The sequence below is a fragment of the Hemicordylus capensis genome, chromosome 1 (assembly GCF_027244095.1).
Source record: "Hemicordylus capensis ecotype Gifberg chromosome 1, rHemCap1.1.pri, whole genome shotgun sequence".
In the NCBI taxonomy this organism is placed as follows: Eukaryota; Metazoa; Chordata; class Lepidosauria; order Squamata; family Cordylidae; genus Hemicordylus; species Hemicordylus capensis.
In genome coordinates this window covers 285,473,201-285,479,281 of record NC_069657.1, presented here as the reverse complement: position 1 = coordinate 285,479,281, position 6,081 = coordinate 285,473,201, and the positions used below count along the sequence as shown (strand labels likewise).

The following is a 6,081-nucleotide window of genomic DNA, read 5'->3' as shown; positions in this document are numbered from 1 at the left end:
GTAGCTCTGTTGCCTGTGCATCTGTATCCATGTGCATGGGGAAAGGGCTGCAAATGTAAATGCTACTGTACCACATTTGGTTGTTTTGTCTCCTCCCTGTTGTGGGCAGTGGTGAAGAGGAGCCAGTTTGATTTCCTTACTTGCGGAGGGTTGCTGCAGCCATTGATGTGCATGAGTAGATGTTAAGGAGGAGCTACACTGGCTCAGGGGTTGTAGAGAAATTTTTTCCAAAGTGGAAATTCTCCTTGAATTTCAGGGTTTTTCAGGTTCCCCCAAGGAGGAACTGAAATATACTCCAACTTTGAGAGATTCCTCCTAAGGAAAAACTGAAAAACTCTCATGATTTCAGGATTTCTCCTAAAGAGAAATTTTGTGAATGTTCTCAAAAGGGTTCTCCACATCCAAAAACACATAAGTGTCAGGAGCTTCCTGGGATGAACCTTGGTAGAATCTGGTGGATCATGGGTGGAGCCTAACAGAATATGGTATGTATTGGTTTGATAAGAACAGAACTTATTAGAACAGCTTTACTGGTCAGACCAATACAACACTGGTTGCTTAGAAAATGTAGTCAGGTGTAATAAAGCATATAGGCCTTGTGTGAACTTTATCTGAACTGATTTGTTCTGAATGTTCATATACTTGAATGATCAAAGCTATGACTTAAGAACAAGAACTACTTGAATGAACTCACACAAAGGGGTTTATTTACCCCCTGACAAATTGCATCCCCCCCATCCTTTTATGTCTCTTCTCTTAAATATTTCACAGCCACACCATTGATTTAAATGATGTTTCCAAGAGATGGAAGTAGACAGCTTTGGTGTGAATCCAGCCATTAATGAACACATGAACCAATCAATGGTAAAACTCTAAAGGTCATTGTATTTGCCTTTAAGGTCGATGCAGGGAATGAAACTCTTATAAATGTATCCAGAGTTCAGAAGTCAAATATTTATTAACACTGAAGGGAAGATTGAGTTGATTACATAGCTTCCAATAGGAAGGTAGTCTCTTCTTTCAAATAAAATGCAATCAATATCATCCAACAAAGTAGTCCTCAATTTATTAGATTTTCCCCACTTACGAGGCCTCTGCAAAGTTCAATTTGCCTTATTGGCTCTGTGTTGATGTGCTGAAGTGGATCTGCAGCTATGCTCTGAGCCTCAGCTGCTTGCAATTCCAAAGCATAGTACAGCATAACCCTCATTGCATTGGTGTCCTTCACATTTCAAAAATAACCTCGGGATAAGACAAGCAGTACTGTTTTGGGGTGGGTTTGTTTTTGGTGACACCTATTCTTCAAGGCATAAAATAATGGCTAAAAGTTGCATTTAGTTTAGGCCTCTAGTTCTGAATTATTAGGCTAATGGCACAGAGTCAGTGGAATTAGCAGAATTTAGGCTTAACCCAGAACATTTAAGTTAGAATAAAAATTTGAAAATCGTGCGTATGTTCATTTGATAATTGTAATAAAAGCTCCAAAAATCCAGCTTGGGTAAACATTTCCATATTGGAAAATGGTGGATTTCTCTCTGTTCAGCTAAAAGCCACCATATCTCTGAAACTAATGAGACCCACCTGAAAGTAACTAACCAAGCTGAATGTTCTTGCACTCAAATTAGTCAGAAGTGTTCACAGAGCAATTTTGGACAGGATTCCATAGTATAGGATTTGTTGAGACTTCTTACGTTTCATCAGGTCCTTTACCCAAGTTTAGGAGAGTATTGAACCTTGCTCGTTTGAATGCCCTTCCCTCTGCACTTCTAGATGGGCAATATAAACGAGTTCCATATGCATTGCGTCGTTGCCCTTGTGGCTCAGGGGATATAGAGTCAGTTGTTCATGTTATTCTGTACTGTCAGTTTTATAGGGATGCTCGTATTAAGTTTATTGCTCCTCTCTTAAAGAATCATCCTGGCCATGCGGATCAATTTTACTTGGATTTTTTGCTGTCAAATTTTAAATTTGTTACTTCTATAAATGTGGCCAAGTTTTGCTTTGTTGCATCCAAACTTCGTAGAGCTTGTATTAGCAATTTGAATATTTTGTAAATTATAAATGTATTATTTTAAATGTTAAGCTGGTCTAAGGACCGTAATAAATTTACTTACTTACTTCATCAGGTCCAGAATTGAAGGTTTCTGACTGGGATGGGAAGCTTGAAGGAAATGATCTGTGACCAGCCATGACACTGAAGCAAAATTATTCTTACTTCATTTTACTATTAATTGTAAACCTTGAAATAAAACAAGTACTTTAATAATAACATGAACCTTGTTTTCTGAGTAAAAGCAGTCAGTCAAGCAAAATTTTGTGTTTGGTTGCAGGATATATTTATTGATAGATGTGATAAATCTACAGAAAACAGCCCAGAATCCTTGGTTATAAAATCTTATCTAGAATTGTTCTCTGGGATCCTCTGACCATTTTGGTACAAGAATGTTCAATTTGGTTTGATCATTTCAGAGATATGGATGCTTTTAACTAAACAAAGAAAAATATACCATTTTCCATTATAGCAGCTTTTGCCTAAGCTAGGGTTTTGTGGGGGGTGGGATTTTTTAGTATGTTTATTGCAGCTATCAAAGGAAGCTACCGTGCAATTTTCAACCTTTTATTCTAAATACCTGGGTCAAATGCTAATTTCACTGGACTAACTGTATTTGTGTGAAACGTCATAAGATAAAAAGCCAACAGAGTAAAAAAAAAAGTCTGTTTATGATTTAGTATTTGAAAGTGAGGTTTATCCTGAGAGCATTTGGGATATTGCCTCACAAGACTCAATTAAAACTGTAATTATACTTTGTAATAAAATATTATTATGCAAATGTGCATGTGCTAATTACATAATTAGACCTACACTAATTGTGTTATCTACAAAAGGCAACTATCAGTGTCTTTTTTTAAAAGCCAGTAACAAACCGAAGACAAAATATTTTAAACACTAAGGGCATGATCCAGTCTACTCCAGGCACAAAGGTAATAATAGGAAATGAATTAGAGTGAAATCTTAAATGCTGGAAGATATATACTTAGCATTGAAACATCCTCTGATTTCCATATTTGCTTCTCTCTCTCCGCTCCATGCTTAATGTCATAAGCCTCAATCATCCTGCCCCCCATTGCCTTTTTGTAAACTAAAAAGCTCCAAATGTAGCCTTACCTTGTAAGGAAGGTGCTCTAAACCCCTCATCATCAGCATGGTGCAGTGGTTAGAGTGTTGGACTAGGACCGGGGAGACCCGAGTTCAAATCCCCATTCAGTCATGAAACTAGCTGGGTGACTCTGGGCCAGTCACTTCTCTCTCAGCCTAACCTACTTCACAGGGTTGTTGTAAAAAAAGAGAAACTCAAGTATGTAGTACACCGCTCTGGGCTCCTTGGAGGAAGAGCGGGATATAAATGTAAAAATAATAAAACTCATAATAATCATTTGGCTGCCTTCTTCTGCACCTTTTTCAGCTGTATAAGATTGTTTTTGAGATGCAATGACCAGAAATGTACACATTATTCCAAATGTGGCCATACCATATACTTGTAAATATATCAGAAGTTTTTATTTTTGACCTCTTTCCTTATGATCTCTAGTAAATAATTTGATTTCTTCATAGTTGGAGATACAGTGGAGATACAGTTGGTATACAGTGTATATATACAGTTGATACAGTTGGAGAGCTGGTCTTGTGGTAGCAAGCATGACTTGTCCTCTTAGCTAAGCAGGGTCTGTCCTGGTTGTACTTGAATGGGAGACTAGAAGTGTTAGTACTGTAAGATATTCCCCTTAGGGGATGGAGCCGCTCTGGGAAGAGCAGAAGGTTGCAAGTTCCCTCCCTGTCTTCTCCAAGATAGGGCTGAGAGAGACTCCTGCCTGCAACCTTGGAGAAGCCGCTGCCAGTCTGTGAAGACAATACTGAGCTAGATAGCCCAATGGTCTGACTCAGTATATGGCAGCTTCCTATGTTGCCAAGTTCCTATCTGCCCCCCAGCCTGAATAGTTTGGTATAATCTGCAAAGTTGGCCACTTAGCTACTTCCTCCTGACTCCTGATAATTTTTGAATGTTGAAAAGCAGTGGTCCCAATACAGATCTTTGGGGAACCCATGTCTTACTTCCGCCCATTGTGAACATTCTCCATTTATCCCTACTCTCTGTTACAATCCGCAAACATGTATGGGGAGGCACATAAGAATAAAGATTGTCCTTAAAATACCCAAGCCCCAAACCATTTAGGACTTCCCTGTTGTGCACGATTGCCATTTCTCTACAATGAAAGTTTAGCTTTCTACCCAGAAGGCAGCTGTGCAATGGCTTCCTGCCTTTGCCTCACTCTGATGGCTTCATGAGGTCAGCAGCAGGAAACTACAACGTGCAAGATCCTTGCAGGAAATGATGTGTCCGAGCGTGCTCTGAAGTATATTTTCAGCATCAGCCACAGGGTAGGAAGCTCCAGGACGGTAAGCAGGAAGGTAATGTTTTTGAAGAACCCCCTGACTCCTTATTTTAGCTAGCAAAAGTAGGGAAAGAATAGTTGCACTTTTGCAGCAATTTTTTTTTTTTAGTATTTGCAAAAGTCCTCAAGACTTGGAGTACTCTACAAGAATGTTTGCAACTCCTTGTTATTTCCAAGGCAAACAGTGAAGTGTTTGCCCACCTGTTCAACATTTGAGTGACTCACTGCTTACCTGCTCATTGCAGCCTTTGGTGCAAGATTGCACCATCATAAAGCAAAATGTGCTGTTGTTAAGCCTATACCAAGACATGGCCTTCTCTAATTCTCTTGGGCAACTTCCCAGGCTGCCATCGCAGCGCAGAAGAGGAACTTTGATTTATGTCAAGAGACACTTTATTTTACTGAATGTGGTGGTGTTTATTTTTGATCTATAACCACATGCACAGCATCTTGAAGTCACAAATCTTGCTTTCCAAGGAGTGGTGGCACATAGGCAGAGGAAGCTGAAATCATTTGTTCAGCTTCAAAAGCTGTGAATTGATCAAGTGTCATAGCCATATATGGAGAAATTAGCTTGATGCAGTTATGTTTACCTCTACACAGTTCAGGTGCCTTATGCAAAGGCCATAGGCTGCAATAACTCAGATTTACGATATCTAGGAATATTGACTTTCATATACGTGATCTGCTAATTTGGTGAAGCAAGGGAGGAGGAAGGGAAAAGACTTGCTGATCCAAGGGATGCTTTTTTTACTCTAGAGATGTAATGGCTGGCAATCAAAATTAAGTTACTCACAAGTTGTCCCACTGAAATTAATGGGACAAGTTAATCATGAATTTGTCCTATTGATTTCAGTGGGGTGACTCATGAGTAATTTAATTTGGATGTCAGCCAGTCTAACTGGCACATCTAATAAGACTATCTTAATTTTTTTTGTTTTTACAGCTATAGTCTTAAGGCTGCGATGACCCAAGTGAAGTCTTTTTTAATATAGTCTATTATAGAAGACTTGGGAAGTCTTTTTAATATAGTCTATTATATAGCTTTTCTTTTCTATATGGTGGATGAGGCCTATTGTTCACCGGGCAAAGTAATTTTGTGTAGATTACACTGCAAGGAAAGTTCAAGAAATGAAATCCAGGCAGCCCTCTAGCATTGCTAGAGTAATGTTTACCAAAACCACGATATTGGAGTGCTTGACCTAATTTAAGAAAGGGGGGTTAGTCTCCTTAATTAAACAATCCACTCTTGCGAAGAGAGAGGATGGAGTGGCCTGTGCAGGTAGGGTGGCTATTTAAACTTTAAACCTCTCCACACCTCAGCTGAGAAGTGCAGGGAGGTGCAAATTTTAAATAAGCAAGCTCCCTGCTTCTCGGAGGATGTTCAGGGAGGTTAAAAGAAGCGGTGCAAGAGGGAATAGTGAATGGAGCAGCCTCTGCTTCTGGTGCTGCCTCTTTAAATCTCTGTGCATGCCTGCTGAGATGCAGGTTATTTAAACTGCATATACCAATTTCATGGGTGTGTGTGTGCGTGCTGAGTAGAAAACTATGAAGAACTGAAACTAAACCTCCCCGTGATAACTAAATTGATATACAGGGAGGTGGCCTGTGAATGGGTAAAAATAGAAT

At 39.3% G+C, this 6,081-nt stretch overlaps 1 long non-coding RNA gene across 2 annotated transcripts in view; it reads left to right on the top strand.

The window, feature by feature from the left end:
- Positions 1 to 4,349: 4,349 nt before the first annotated feature.
- The window catches only part of LOC128342460 (uncharacterized), a 238,098-nt gene continuing 236,366 nt past the window's right edge, over positions 4,350 to 6,081 (top strand). For both annotated transcript variants that reach the window (XR_008314991.1, XR_008314992.1), the window contains exon 1: positions 4,350 to 4,468. This is a non-coding gene — a long non-coding RNA (uncharacterized LOC128342460). The remainder of the gene's footprint in view (positions 4,469 to 6,081) is intronic.